Below are 16,288 nucleotides of genomic sequence, written 5' to 3'. Positions count from 1 at the left end.
CTGCTCTTGTAGAGGACCTGGGTTTAGTGTCTAGTCCCCACATGGCAGCTCACAACCATCTGTAACTCCATTTCCCATGCCCTCTTCAGGTCTGCTCAGACATGCATGTGGCACATAGGCAAAACACTTATATGTGCAAAAATGTTTTTAAATCTTTTTTTAAAATTAAGTTTCTTTCAGAGATTGGAGAGATGCAGCAGTGGTTAATAGCCCTGGATACTCAGTGGGTCAGAAATTTGGGTTGGGCTCAGCTGGCCAGTTCTTCTGTTGAAGTCATTCATGAAGCTGCTTAAGAAGGGCTGGCTGATCTTTGATGGTCCCATATGCCTGGCAGGAAGAGCTGGCTACTGACCCCAGCAGGAGAAGAGTTCACATAGGGCAAGCACAGAGGCTGCAAGACCTCATGAGGTCTGGATTGGGACTTTTCACATTGTGTTCTATTCTACTCAAGGCTCATCAGAGTCAGGCTGCAAAGCATCGTTCATACAACATGGAAGAGTGATTGTGAGCATTTTGAAAATAATTGATTCTGGGTGGTGGTAGCACACACCTTCAATCCCAGTACTTGGAATGCTGAGGCAGGTGGATCTCTGTGAGTTTGAGGTCAGCCTGGTCTACAGAAGGAATTCCAGGACAGCCAGGGCTACACAGAGAAACCCTGTCTTGAAAAACAAAAACAAAAAAGAAAATAATTGACAATGATAATGTCCTATTCAAAGTCATCACTACAGATAAGGGACTGGTTGACAAATGGCATGTTAATCAGTCTTCTTTCCTAAGTATATTTTTCTAATAGAACCACATTCAAATGGCCACAGGGTCAGGGATGGAAGCTGTGCATGGGCTCCTAAACTGGCTAGGAAGGTTGACAAGGGCCTAACCTCTCAATATGCTCCTAGTCTTTGGAAACAATTTCTTGCTGTTTCTTTCCTGTTTCACTGATAGCATTATATTCTTTCCATCAACAAGAAATAGCAGCTTGGGGTGGGGATGCAGCTCAGGTGGTAGAGTTCTGGCCTAGCATACATACAGCCCTGGGTTCAATTCCCAGCACTGCATAAAACTGGACGTGGTGACATATACTTGCAATTCTAGCACTCTGGGGGGATCAGAAGCTCAAATTTATCCTCATGCACATATGGAAGTTGAGTTTAGGCTATCCTGGGCTACATGAATGAGACCTTGTTTCAAAAGAAGAAGAGGAAGGAGAACCTCTTTTTCCTGCAGTGTGTATGTCAGAAATACCATCCATGTCCTTAAAGCATCTTATTCTCGACCATTTTGAACATACAATATTGCTTCTGCCCTAGGGATTAATTTCTTAGACAACATCACAAAAAAAGAGTCCTCAGTGAAAAACTCAACTGGGCATTAGACCCATGCAGATGGCATTTAATATTTTTACTGACTATTCTGTTGCCAGAAGCAGCTGTCCTGATAGAATGGCCAATTGAAGACTCAATTATTTTTAACAATAAGGATAATACATCTTTACATTGCATCATGTATGAGTGAGTGTGTGTGTAGATGGTGCTGGAGATGAACCCCATCACACATGCTAAGCCAGTACCCTATTACATTATGGATGAGAGAGTGGTCTTCGCAGACTATGACTCTATATTGAAGTGATTATTACAGCTCAGCTCAGGAGCATTTGTTATTTTTCTTTCTTTTACCTTTTTTTTTTTTTTGAGACAGGGTCTTACTATGTAGCTCTGGCTATCCTAGAACACACTATGTAGATCAAGTTGGCCTGGAATTCTCAGATATCTGACTGCTTCTGCTGGAATTAAAGGTGTGCACCACCAGGCCCAGTTTTCTTTTACATTTTGCAGATAGAATAAGAGGGTATCTGAAACAGTGACATCTAAAAATGGGTGGAACTAGAAAATATATTAAACGAGCTAACCCAGGCTCAGAGAGACAAACATGGCATGTTTTCTCTCATATGCAGATCTTAGCCTCTAATTTATTTGCATGTGTATCTATGTGGGAATGAGTGTGTGTAGATGCTAGGAAACTAGAAAAGGGCTCATGAAAGAGGAATAAAAGTAGGTTAATAAAATATAACTAATATGGAGTCAGAGAGATGGCTCAGCAGTTAAGAGCATTGTCTTCCAGAAGAACCAGGTTCAATTCCCAGCACCCACATGGCAGCTCACAACTGTCTGTGACTCCAGTTCCAGAGAATCAGACACCCTCACACATACCTACACGCAGGCAAAACACCAATGCACATAAAAAAGAAATTAAAAAAAAATATAATATGAAAGGGGGATATTGGGAATAGAAGGGGGTAAATGGGCATGGGGACAGGGAAATGAGGAAGGGGAGGAGATGGAGGAAGTTTCAGCCTTTAATCCCGGCACTCAGGAGGCAGAGGCAGGCAGATCTCTGTGAGTTCAAGGCATGCCTGGTCTACAAAGAGAATTCCAGGACAGTCTCCAAAGCTACAGAGAAAGAAAGCCTGTCTTGAAAAACAGAGAGAGAGAGAGAGAGAGAGAGAGAGAGAGAGAGAGAGAGAGAGAGAGAGAGAGAATGAATACCATAAGGAAGCCTGAAGAGATGGTTCAGCAGTTAAGAGCACTGACTACTTTTCCAGAGGTCCTGAGTTCACTTTCTAGAAACCACATGGTAGCTCACAACCACCTATAGTGGTATCTGATGTCCACGTCTAGCATGCAGGCATACATATAGATAGAGCACTCTTACATAAGAAAAAAGAAAATACCATAAGGAAATCTTCTACTTAAAATTTTTTATTTATTATTAATTTATATGTGTGTATGTCTGTATGGGTAACACAGATAATAAAAATCCAGAGATGGGGGGGGGGATGGGACACACAACTGAAAAATCAAAAAAACAAAACAGCCAGTCACTAGAGAGTTCTCTCCTCAAGATGAAGGGGTGATCCACTGAACCTCAGACTCATTCACCTCCTGACTCCTTAATGCTCCTTTCTAGTGCTGGGATTAAAGGCATGGGAGTCCAAGTGCTAAAATCACCTTTGTGTGAACTCTTTTTTTTCTTTTAGACTGGATCAATTCCATGTAGGTCAGTGTGGCCTTGAACTAACAGAGACCTGTTTGCCTCTGTCTCTGAGTGCTGATATTAAAGGTGTGCACCACCACTGCCTGTCACAAAACACAAAAAACAAAACCAAAAACAAAGAGACAGACAGACAGACAGGCACACACACACACACACACACACACACACACACACACACACACACACACACAAATATGAGAATATGAGAGAGACCATACATATTGTGTGTATGTATTGTCTAAGGAGGCCAGAAGAGGGTATCAGATCTGGTGGAGCTGGAGTTACTGTTTGCCTGAATAGCTCGCCCCAGCTGAGAAAGCCACAAACCGCTCCCTCTCAGAGAAAGCACCTAAAGTTGAGTTCCACCCAGTTTGTGGAGGACTCCTCACTGCACTGCACTATAGCTCACCCACTCTGCCCACTCTAAACCCTGTCCTATCAGAGAAACTTCCGAAAGCCCCATCCCATGGTGGTGGCAGCCCAAGACCCCACCCCAAAGCTTATCTTAGCATGAACCTACCTTGGGGTGCATCATCACGCTGTGCCCTTACATGTATTTAAACCACCCCCTTTAGAACAGCCATGCATTTTCTCTCCAGCTCCCTTTCCCAGGAGAGTCACCCAGGTGTGCTTTGCTCAGATTAAACTTTTTAATGGGGCTTGATTTGGCTTGCTGTGTCAGCAGAGAAACCCTATTATCATCAATCAACAAAACCTATCAGTTGGGCTGGGGAGATGGCTTCCTGTAACTCTAGTTCCAGGAGATTGGATGCAAGCAAAACATATATACAAATAAAATCTGTAAAAAAAAAAAAAAAAAAAAAAAAAAAAAAACCATCTGGTTGTGAGCTGTCCATTGTGGGAGCTGGGAACTGAATTCTGTCTTCTTAGTGTGGAAACCTACTGCTTCAAAAAGAAAAAAAAAAAAAAAAAAAAAAAAAAAAAAGAGGCTGGAGAGATGGCTCAGTCTAAGAGTCTTCATCATGAAGACTGGAGTGCAGATCCCAGCATCCACACCAGTGCTCAGAAATTCTGGTAATGCCAGCACCAAACAAAGGATCCCACACCTGTTGTGGTGTCCAAGAGCACCTGAACCAACATGTGCACCTTCTCTCTGTCTCTGTCTCTCTCTGTTTTGTAAAAATAAATCCCAATAAATAAAAAGTGATGTAAAAAAATTAAGGTATCATATAGATACTCATAAGTGGTCAAAGTGCTGAGAATGTTTACCCATACATGGGTCAGAATCACCCCCTCCAACATGAGAACATTGACAAGATTCAGAGCCGGAGGGAGGTAGATCACTGCCTTTGCAATGTGACACCATCTTTACACTCTGATTATTTGTACAAGACCTGAATAAGTTTGGGATTCTCAAAGTCTGTCTTGGTGGGGTAATAGGTATGCTTCCCTCCCAACCACTACCCATAGGCAGATAATGGTAAGTGAGGGTCCCACCGCTCACTGTGTTCTATAGGCAGTTAATGGTCACTAGGGGAGGGAGAGACATTTTCTGTAATTGTATAGCCACTGGTAGGGAATCCATGCTCCTGGAAATAACCCCTTACCCAGGTTCTTGCAAGCAATCCTAATGAAACTCAACTGGGTCATCAGAATTAAGACAGGAGAGCAGAGGGGAGACTGGGTGGGAGGAGGAAGTATATCAGTGGGAGTGGCGGGAGGGGGCATGAGCGTGCAGCTTTGGTGAGGTAGGGATAAAAATACATTGTATATGTGCATTAAAATGCCATAATAAAACCCATTATGTATAATTAATGTATGCTAATAAACAGGAAAGAATTCTGATAAACATGATAATGGCATTCTCTAATTGAATTATAATATTAAGAAATGTAACAAATTTTATGTTATTTTTTCCACAGAAACTAAAAATTCAGTCCAGTTACCATGGGAAGGACCATTGTTTAGTGTTCAATTTTGTTTTTCTGGAGAAGAACATCTAGGTCCAACCATTGTGTCTCCTGGTAAAGTTGCTCTTCATGATGGTGGATCAGATAAACCACTTGATTTTATTTTTAATAACTGAGTTAAATTTAGTAATAAAATAACACCTTTAAAAATAAAAAACCCTTTTGTTTCTTGTTCAAAGTGAAGTGCACAAACTGGGTCTAATGATATGTAACGAGGTGGATGGAAACCTGGGTTTTTCTGTTTATGGCAAGGAGACCTAAAATGACTGAGGTGATGACTCTGGTTGTTTCAGGACAAGGGCCATAGCCACAGCCGAAAAGGCATGGAGTAAAATCCAGCAGTGTCAGTAGGTAGATGCACGTGAAGGGGAGACAGCCTAACTGAGGAGTCTCTAAAGAATGATGACTGGTGAGTTCAAGGCCAGCCTGGTCTATAGAGTGAGTTCCCAGACAGCCAGGGCTGCACAGAGAAACCCTGTCTGCACAAACCAAAAGACAATGTTATTCTGAAAAAAAAAAAAAAAAAAAACCCTCTAGGAACTGCGACATGTTTGTGCTGCTGAGGACTGGATTCAAGGCCTTGACATACTAAGACAAATCCTCTGCCACTGGCTACAGCAAGGGACTTTTCTGCTATTTCTCCTAGCATCCCCAAGTACACTTGTGTACTTGTTTCTGGCTCCCATTTTTGTTCTATTTCCAGAACCAGATTCACCACCTGCCTGCCCTCCACATACCAGTACCAACATCAGCTGGACAGTGTGCTCTTTTCACAGGTCTGGGGCTTCTGTTCTGAACTTCTAGGTTCTCATGGTTCAAACTCTTTGGGCTGTCAGCCCTAAAATCCAGAGTTGCCTCTTCAGTTATTACATGTTTCTTCTGGCAATAAGGCATGCCAGGCTTTTCCTTTTGGGCCACTAACCAGCTCCCAAACCATGACACAGCTTAGCACCAAACATTTAGAGCGAGGGGCTTTTAAAGGCAAAGCTCACATACTGTTATCTTTTTTTTTTTTTTTTTTTTTTTTTTTGGTTTGGTTTTCTCTGTATTGCTTTGGATCCTGTCCTGGAACTATCTCTGTAGATCAGGCTGACCTCGAATTCACAGAGATCCATCTGCCTTTGCCTCCCAAGTGCTGGGACTGAAGGCATGCACCATCAACATCCAGCCCACATCCTGTTATCTTTCTTAGCAGTTTTAGGGACAAGTTTTGTGCAAGTAAGCAGTTTAACCGAAGCTAAGTTAGCTGGGTATCTTGACCATGGGTTCCTAGAATAGAGTTGGGTAATTTTCCACAGGGTTTCCCATCAAGAAGATCAAATTCTAGTTAAACCTAAAATGACTTCAGCAAGAATATAAGATGGAGGAACTTTTGTACTCTCTTTCCCTGTCACTCTGGAATTTGTCTAGCTAAATTGGTGATTTCCTGGTTGGATGAGAGACACTGCCTCAGAAGGTAAGGCAGAAAGTGATGGAGGAAGAGGCTTGATGTTAGCCTCTGGCCTCTACACACATGTGCATGCATACAGATTTATAGGACTGGACTTTAGGACAACCAGTTTCTTTCTAAAGATCAAATGCTCCCACCTATTGCAGCGAATTATCTGACAGGCCAGGAACATGTTCCTTCTTTTTTACTCTCCTCTATAATACAGGATTTAAAAGTCAGTCTGAGAGCTGTGCAGTCATGATGCAGGAGGCAGAGAGAGGCAGGTGGATCTCTGTGAGTTTGAGGCCAGTGTGTCTGCGAGCTAATTCTATGACAGCCAGGGCTACACAGAAACCATCTCAGAAAACAACACTACATTTCCTGGCATTGTGTGTTGGAAAGGTTACTAGTTAATGATCTGCCTATGAGAAGTGTAGCTCTACCTCATTATTTGTAGTAGTTGTGTCCTATTGTTGTGAACGCTTAAAAACAAAAACAAACCTGAACTCTTGTTCCAAGAGGATTGGGTTCCTTTTAAATCTTTGGTCATAACACTTCTGTCAACCAACCAGCATCTTGATAATTTTATTTATTTTTTTTGTGTTTTTTTTTTGGGGGGGAAGACCCTTTCATTGATATGTCAATACCTAGCTATCTATCTATCATCTATCAGGCATATGTGCTATCATCTATTATTTATCTACCTATCAGTCACATCTAATATAATTTACATTAATCATCTATCAACCACAATATGTGAGTCATCTAATCAATCATATTTATTAATCATCTATTTATAGACAGTTTTCTATAACAGTTACTTTCTCAGTAAGTTAACTAACAGACTGCAATGCTTACAAACTCTAAATGGCATTTCAGCATTATGCCTAGGGACCACTTGACACAATGAAGTCACCAGAAAAGCACAAAGGTACAAAAGATTATCAACAAATGAGGAAAGGCACCTACTGCTGATAACTGAGACAAGAAGGCAGATCGCCATTAAAAAAGGTTTTAAATGTGTATGTATGCCTTGTCTGCATGTATGTATGTGCACCATGTGTGTGATTGGTGCTCAGGAGTCCAAAAGAGAGGGTCAGATTACCTGGAACTGGAGCTACAGATGCTCGTGGTCATGAGATACTTTGTAGGGGCCGGGAACCAAAGTTAGGTCTATTGTGTGAGCAGCCAGGGCTCTTACCCACCAAGCTGTCTCTCCAGCCTTGCATACCATCATTTTGAACTCAGCTGGGAACTTATACTTCGGTTGACTCAGTTTTCATTATTCTGCACATGTCTACAAGTGTCCTTTTTGGGTTAAGAGATAACTTTTTCTGAGTAGGCTAGTTCACAGATACAAAATTAGAATCTATAGGTAGGACTGACTGTATGTCATTGCAGCATGCCTATGTCTACCATCTGCCAGGGCATAGGAAAGACGGTAGAAGTTGCTTCTTCTGAGAATTGACTATCATGTTCCTTATTTCTCTGAGAATCACCAGAGTTCCTGGGATCCTTATTAGAAATATCCTCAAATCCAGTCACCCAGTCCTATGTGTGTTTTTGATAAAACACCCTGAAAATCTAGTTCTGGGGGGTTAACCCTCTGGCACCTGCCAGCACAGACTGGCTATTTCCGTTAACCTTGGCATATATCTCCTCCACCTCTTTGGCTAAGTGTAATATCATCAGCCTGTTAGTGTGAAATTTAACTCTAGTTACTATCAAAGAAAGCAGGAGTTGGCTCTGGGAGCAGCACTGAGGGGGTTTTATTATCCCTTCATTATCCAGTTTCATTATCAAAATGAAGGATGCTGTATTAGCTACTGAGTTTGCTGCAACAAAACACTTGATAGAATTGTTTAGGAAAGGGAGGGTTTATTTTGGCCCACAGTTTAAAGGTTCAGTCCTTCATGGTGGGGAAGTTGTGGCATGAACAAGGGGCAAGTTGGTCACACTGCATCCACAGTCAAGGAGATCAAGATGAATGCTGCTGTCAGTTTCCTTTCTCTGTTGTATTCAGTCTGAGCCCAGTCTAGTGAGTAGAATTGCCCACATTTAGGACAGGTCTTCCCACCAGTTAGCCCAGTCTAGGAAGTCTTTCACAGACATGCTCAGAGGTTGCTCTCTGTGATTCAAAATCAGTCAAATTGACATCGAGGTTAACCTCAAGATGCCATCAAGCAAGCACATACTGCAAAAGCCGTGCTTAATGCCTGTGCATGCTTGAAGTTACACAGGTGCACACAACAGTAGCTAAGGCTCACCGAGCTCCTGTTAGGTGTCAGGCCCTCTCCCACATATTCCATCCACCCTTCCAACAGCCCAAATGAAGAGCCTGCTATTGTAGAGATATTCATTCTTCCCCACTCTGTTTTTTCAAGACATGGTTTTTCTGTGTAGCCCTGGCTTCCTGGAACTTGTTCTGTACACTAGGCTGACCTCAAACTCTGATATCTGCCTGCCTCTGCCTCCCAAGTTCTGGGATTAAAGGTGTACATCACCTTTTAAATACCTTTAGAATTTTTGTGTGTGTCTGGGTCTGTATGTGGGTATGTGCATACAAGTGTAGGTACCTGGGGAGGTAGAGACCAGAAGTGACAGATCTACCTGGAGATGGAGTTATAGGTAGTTGTGAGACACCTGATATGAATGCTAGGGTCTGAACCACAGCAGTACACACTGTTAACTGCTGAGCCATCTCTTCAGCCTCCTCCTTTCAGCAATAAAGAAACTGAGGCCTGCAAACATAACTTGCATATGTGCACACATCTAGCTGCGGACACAACCAAGGCTTGGACTTAGGCAGCAGGTACCTCTAAGCTTTATAACAATTTATAAATATTTATAAAAACACAATAAGTGTCTATTTTGTGTGTGGTGTATATGTGTGTAGGTGATGGACACTCATGAACTTGAACTTGCAGAGGTCAGAGAAGGATATTGAGTGTCCTGCTCTATACTCTCTGTCTTATTCCCTCAAGACAGGGTCTCTCACTAAACCCGGCAGCTAGCAAGCCACAGCAAGTTTCCTGCTTCCATCCCCCAACCCTAAGTATTAGGGTTACAGACACCTGCACAACCATGTCCATCTTTTTATGTGTGTTCTGAGCACTTGAACTCAGGTCTTCATGCCTGATCACCAAACACTCTTACATCCAGGGCCATCTCCCCAACCTTCTTGAAGTTCTTGCACTCAGTTCTCATCCTGCACATCTCTGGATTCAGAATCTCCAAAAGGAACCAGCATATCATGCATTCTTGTTTTATTTAAGGGAAACAGTTCAGACTATTCTTTGATTGTTACTGTGTTCTTAATGCAAAATAGTAGACACTTGCTTTATAATCCCCTAATTCACAACCCCACACTTAGAAGTGGTTTAATTTCTGCTGACTCTTGTTTTTCTCCCCCTCCCTTTGGATAGTAGAGTATCTATATCTTTCCATATGCTAATGCCACAGCACCACGAATTTCAAAGTATCCAAAAACGATAATCTTATCTACATGTTCTTTAGGCATAACATTTTTTCTATGGTTCCTGACCTACCTTAAGGCCTCCACAGCCACCCTCTGGCTTCCATGGTCTTTGTAACTTACCATCTGTGCCTTTAAGCTAATGACTCAACTTGTATTCACTGATATGTCTGACCCAGCATAACAGGGTCTGGGTGCAGGGAGACAGCTTCCAGGCCCACCTCTCAGCTTTGCATGGCAAGACCCTCCTCAGGTCTAACTTTTATCAGCTGTGAAATACATGGATCAGCCCCAAGAACCTCTGAGTTTGTGACTAGACTGTGATTACCTATGAATTGTAAAGAATGGGCGCTAAGGTGATGATGTTTACTCACAAAGCCATGTTTGTAGAAAACGAGAAACTCTTAGGTAGGAATTTAAGTGGGACAATGTGTGAGGCCTGGAAGGATATGTGCAGAATAAGCGCAGGGCTATTTCTTGACAGGGGGTGGGCGTGGCGGGCGATTGAGGCCAAAGAGGGCAGCTGAGCATCCCTACAAACCTGAGCATCTGCAGGCTGAAACCCAGGCCGAGGCTGGTGGGGGACCACTGCTGCAGCGGCTGCGCACTGGCTTTAGCAGTCGGTTCATTTGCGTGTCTCCGCCTCTGAGACAAGCTGGTTGGAGGAGCGCGGCAAGGTGCTGCACTCTGATTGGCTGAGACACCCGCCGTTCAGGCCGGGAGCGGACCGTTCCTACTGCGGCTGGGCACCGGCTGGGCTCCCGCGTCGGCCCCGCGTTTCAAGCTTGCGCCTGGCCTAGCCTCAACCCGGCGTGGCCAGGCCCCGGCCTCCGAACGAAGGCGCCGCTGCTGCTGGGCCTCTCGCAGGACCATGAGGAGGCGGCGGCAGCCACTGTGGCCCACGTCAAGGTGACCAGCCGGGACTGCGGCGGTGAGAGAGAGGCGGTGAGAGGAGCGGCTGGCGAGGCGGGGCGGGGTGGGGCGGAGTGGGGCGGGATGGGGCGGGGCCCAGGGCTCGGGCAGCTGCAGGTGCGGGGGGCGGGACCCCAGGCCTGAGGGGCTGGGGCGGGGCCTCGGCTCGAGGGGCGGGACCATGGCCGGCTCGGGTCCCAGGGGCGCGAATGACTGCGTGTGTGTGTTGGGGGTGGCGACGGGGAAAGGGCGCAGGTGCGGGAGGCGGGGCCCGCAGCCTGAGGGGGCCGGGGTCGGGATTTTGGCTCGGTGCGTGGTGCTTGGGCGGGCTCAGGTCCCAGGGGAGGGAACTAGAACCTGTGCAGGGTAGTGGCGGGGAAAGAGCTCAGGTGTTGGGGGCGGGGCCTGGAGCAGCAGTGGGAGGGGGCTGTGAGGGGAGTCGGGAAAAAGCACAGGTGCAGTGGGCGGGGCTGAGGAAAGCCTGTAGGGGCGGGGGGCGGGGCTGAGGATCGTTGGCTGGTCCGGAAGCTGGCGGCAGGTGAGGAGCAGCGGAGGGTGAGGGGGACCCACTGGGAAGAAGGGAAAGCTGCCTTCTCTGGCTTCCCGGGCTTTGGCTTCTCTGAGTGCTCTGGAGGCACTCACGGTGGCCCCTTGGAGGGGCGGAGTCAGGCCTGCCTGTGTCTTTGCTGAATGGATCGTAGCTGCCCTGGTTAATAGACCAGCTGCTTCCCTGTGCCACTCCAAGCCCAAAGTGGGGCACTATTTTCTTTTCTTTTCTTTTTTTTTTTTTAACTCCCCTGTTGCTGTTGAAGGGATATGGGTGGATTGCGGGGTGGTTAGCTTTCATTGGCTGATTGGCTGTTGGAAAATATGCTCTTCAAGAGTAGTCGTTGGTGCGATGCTCGTAAGGGTTCTGGATTGTTGACTCCTGGTAGCGGGTGCTCATGCATATATTCTCAGTGCTGGTCTTAAAAAGATCGAAACGGTAGCATGGTGAGGGTGAAGAGGAGGACCCGGAGCAAGAATCCAGCTTTTTTGGCTCTGTGACACCTGGGAGTTATTTATCCCGGTGCTTAATAGTGATTTTCTAGGAGCCAGAGAGGAATTGCTGGTTAAGAGGTGACAAGAGGCCTCTTTCTTGAGAGTTTGGAATGAGATTTGTGGTGTTTTAGATCACGGTATTCCCTGTGAGGTCCTGGAACAGGCTACTGCAGCCTGGGGAGCCATGGTCAATAGAAAGTGAAGCTTGTTTAGTTGTTGGCAGACCTTTAGACCCCAGCCCCAGTGAGGACTTTAAGATATGGATTCTCATCCAACTTGATTCTGCCATATTCCTGAAGGAAGACTTCAGGATGAAGACCTTCATTAGGTGTTGACAGAGAGAGGGGAGGAGGGAGAGGGAGAGAGGGAGGAAGGATGGGGCCCCTGTGCATGTGACCTTTAGGTACTGGGTGTTAGCTCATTAGCAGTTGGCCAATCTGACCTGTAATACTTTCTCCCTATGTGGACAGAAGCTTCTTGCTGGCTTACATTTGTCTTCATTTTGTAAGACCCTCAGAATGAGGAGTCTTCCAATTTTGGTCGATACCCCAAGAACTCAATGTCCAGTCCAGTTGCTGCAACACGCAAGAGGCTTTAATGAACAGGAAACATTTGTGCAAACGGGCTCCTCCAGCATGCAGGCTAGAGAGACGCTCCCTCCCCCTGGCCCAGGTGTTTTTAAAGGCAAACCCACAAGCTTAGGGAGGGGGTGGGACCCTCTGTCCATTGAGTAGTGACCCTTTGAGGCCGGATGGTCTCGCTATTAGGATCAACAGACCTTAGGGCCTCAGGGTGTGCTAATTAATTTTGCCTGGGCAAACCAGAGTTACAGCTATCTGTTTCCTAAGGACCCTATTCACCACCTGCTGACTCACAGCAAAGGAGGGGCAGTGTGAATTCTTGTTATCTCAGGGCCTTGTGAGAGGAAGTTAGCAAATTCCAAGGAACAGATATTGGTTTCCAGGTTAGTCCTTCATTAACTTCACTTTTTTTTGTCTTTCATTCCCCCCCTTTTCTCTTAGAAACTTAGAATCTTAGAACTATGGAAATTAAGAAGCAGCCTCCTCTTGGCTCTGGAGGCTCCTGTACTGCTATCTAAGCACCATAATCTGGACAGCACTCATAACAAAAGTAACAATTTTTCCAACAGTAAGCAACAAGAGAGGAATAAAAAATAAAAATGGGCAGTTGTAAGAGGCTGTCCCTGGGTCCTATAACCTGGAGTGACGTGGGGGTGGGTCCATAAGAGGAGGACATATTCTGGACCAGCCGCAAAGTGAGCCTTTTCACCGAGTCTCAAGGTTTCTGTGCGGTGACATCTAATGTAATCTGGATCTCCAACTTGGAAGTGATGTGAAACTTCCAAGTCTTCCGCTGCGTAGGTCTCCCAGAGCTGCTTCCACGCTTGCTGTCTCACCCACTCGAGCACCTTAAGCCTAGCAAACAGAGGCTTAAGAATTTTAGAAGGTTGGGACTTTTGGGGACCAAACACCATGGCACTGCCCTCCCTTGCTACAACTGGTATGGTGATCCAGTTGCATCATGGCGATATCTCACAGACAGGCCTCTGCTTCTTATATAACCTTGAACAAATCTTCCCTTTCCAGATCTACATTTTCTTAGCTGAGTGGAAGAATGCTGGGCTGTTCCTTGGGAATGTTAACGCTGGCTTCTGAAAAGCAGGAAAGGGGAAGCTTGTGACCCATGATTTAGTTCTTTTAAAAATATCTGTCTAGGGGCTGAAGAGGTGGCCTCAGTATTTAGGACACTTGGTAATCTTCCAGAGGACCTGAGTTCAGTTCTCAGCACCCACATCAAGCAGCTCACAACAGCCTGTTCCAGAAAATAAAATAGAGCATTATAGCTCCTGTTTGGCAGCTGGTAGGGAGTTACCAAATCTTTCCTGAAGGAGCAGGTGAAGGATGTTCTCTAGGACTCTGGCTGGCTGACTGTCACCAGTGTTTGCAAGTCTGTTGTACCTTCAGTGTGTATTTTTCTGTTAAATAAGAGTGTCACAAACAAGTGTAGTAATGCACATCTTTAATTGGCAGCATTCATGAGGCAGAGGAAGCCAAATCTCTGTGCTTTCAAGGCCAGTCTGGTTTACATAGTGAGTTCTAGGCCCCTCAGGACTACATAGTGAAATCTGATCTCAAACAAAGAAAATAATATTGCAGTGTTATAGTGGAATTTATGAGCTTCAACATGAAAGATGAAAAACTATGAAACAGGAAGAGTTAAATTGGGGTGAGGGATGGGAGAGAGGTTGAGGGAATATAAGGAGTGATAAAGTCTTATGGAAACGTACTGTAGAAATTTTCATATAAAAAGTTAAAATAGGGCTACCCTATAACAGAGTACCAATGCCCCACTGTTAGTCTGACACTGCAGACCAACAAAGTTCAGTTTCAGCAGTTAGTTACCTCTTTTGGAGTTGTTGACCGATGAGATTCCTTAGACCTTAAACACTATAGGCTATTGCCAATACTACTCTTCAGAACTTGATGTTAAGACTCTGTTGCTGAAGATACCACATACTTGAATCATAGAACATTGAGAAATAAATCTGGTACTCACACAGAAGCTTCCATGGTGCTGGTATATCCTTCCAGCCATGCTTGCCACCACAGGGGAAAAGTAATCTTCTGTCTTGCCCAGTTAAAAACCTTGTAAACTGTAGTGGTTGGCCTGGCAAGACATGACCACTGGTGCACTAATGGCATGAATGTCATGGTAGTTACCAATCATTTTCTGATTTGGATTTAGGCCTACTCCACAAGATGAAACCAATACCTGGAGCTATTACAGGGCAAGAACTTGTGGTTAGACATGTCATATGCTCCAGGTAAGAACCTACTAAAATTATAGACAGTATTAAACCAACTCCTAATACTTATTGTTATACCTGTAGAGTAGAATATCCCTCAGCCCTCATCAGGGGAGCTTCTTACAGTAGATGACAGTTAACATGAGGTAACTGGTTAAGGGGCAGAAAATAAGAGCTGGTGGGATACTCAGCACTAGGTGGGACATCTGTATCATATCCCTCCTCCTAAGGCTCAAGGAACATTAAATAGGAAGAGGATGGAAAGACCTGTAGGATGACTATGAGGGAACAGTGTTTGCCAAACACAGCAGGGCACATAGGAACTCATAGCAGTTGTGAGAGCATGCACAAGACCTGTGCAAGCCTAAGCAAGACCAAATTCCAGCATGGAAAGGAAGTGGGCATGAGTTTCCACCTGTGGCTAAGGAGCTATTGGCAATCGACAGCTACTGGGAGAGGCGAGAGTCAGTTTTCTTTAAGTGTAGTCATTTTCTATGATCCAGTAGAATGCCACACATTCAAGAATATATGGACAGCACAAAATTGACTTGATGGGTTTAAAGCAAAAATAAAGAAGACACAGTTGGATAGGTAGGGAAGGGTGGGTCTGGAGGAGTTGGGGGTGAATATGATCAAAACATATTATACAACATTATCCAAGAACTAGTAAAGAAGAAAGGAAACAACGCTACCCTACAGTCCTGCCTCACTGCACACTGAGGTTGTGTAGTTTGTTCTCATAGTCTTTCTTGTTTACAGTCATTTCTTTTAAATAGTGTTGTAAAATTCTATTCTCTTAGGTTTAAACAAAAATTACAGGAATAATTTTAAGCAAGTAGGGAGCTCAGCTGTGAGGTTAACCTCAAGCATCAGTTCCTAGTCCTCTCCCTGGAGGCAGATGCTGTGGCCAGTTTGTTTGTTTGTTTATTCTATGCCTTTTCTTTTTAGCAGTCTCTACAGATCACCCCCCCCCCCTTTGTGTATTCACTTTCTCATTTGGAAATGGTTCCAACAGTGGGGAATGTTCCAGCTGGTACATAGAATTCCTCTGATACTGTAAGCACCGGGTTTTATCCCCTACCCCATGATGTTTACTCAGCCCTGGCTAGCAGGCAGTGTTTAGAAAACTAACAAGAGATGTTCCTTTTTTATTCTCTAGGAATGAAATGGCTTTGGTCCCAGTGAACAATAGGTTAAAGGGCAGCCCATGTATCCCAGAGAACTGAAAGAGAAAGGAAAGGGGATTTGTCACTGGCAATTAAGAACTGATTTTCCAGTTAGTCTGTGATTTGAAGTCTAGCCCTGGCTCTTACTGCCTCTGTAATATGGAACAGCTTACTTACTGATCTTGCTTCTTGGTGTCCTTGTCTGTAAGATGGGTGATGATAGTCAGATCTGCCTTGGGGTTTGTACAGAGGAGAGGACATCTGCGAGCAGAGCATGCACAGTGTAGATGAAGGCCATGTAGATGCCTTGAGCAGGTGAGCTGCTGTGGCTCATAGCCTGAAGCAGACTCTGTTTCTTGCCAGTAGATGTTCACTGGGCAGTAGGTATGGTGGTTGAAAAAAAAATGGCCCCTAAAGGGAGTGGTACTATTAGGTGTGGCCTTGCTGAAGTAG

At 44.9% G+C, this 16,288-nt stretch overlaps 1 protein-coding gene across 4 annotated transcripts in view; it reads left to right on the top strand.

Annotated features, from left to right (window-relative positions):
• The first annotated feature begins 10,593 nt into the window (after positions 1 to 10,593).
• The window catches only part of Ralgps1 (Ral GEF with PH domain and SH3 binding motif 1), a 231,887-nt gene continuing 226,192 nt past the window's right edge, over positions 10,594 to 16,288 (top strand). For all 4 annotated transcript variants that reach the window (XM_051185235.1, XM_051185234.1, XM_051185233.1 and 1 more), the window contains exon 1: positions 10,594 to 10,834. The gene's annotated coding sequence lies outside the window, so the exon portion shown is untranslated. The remainder of the gene's footprint in view (positions 10,835 to 16,288) is intronic.

This window comes from Phodopus roborovskii, unplaced genomic scaffold, assembly GCF_943737965.1.
Source record: "Phodopus roborovskii unplaced genomic scaffold, PHOROB, whole genome shotgun sequence".
Classification (NCBI taxonomy): domain Eukaryota; kingdom Metazoa; phylum Chordata; class Mammalia; order Rodentia; family Cricetidae; genus Phodopus; species Phodopus roborovskii.
This window is presented reverse-complemented; position numbering and strand designations above follow the sequence as displayed.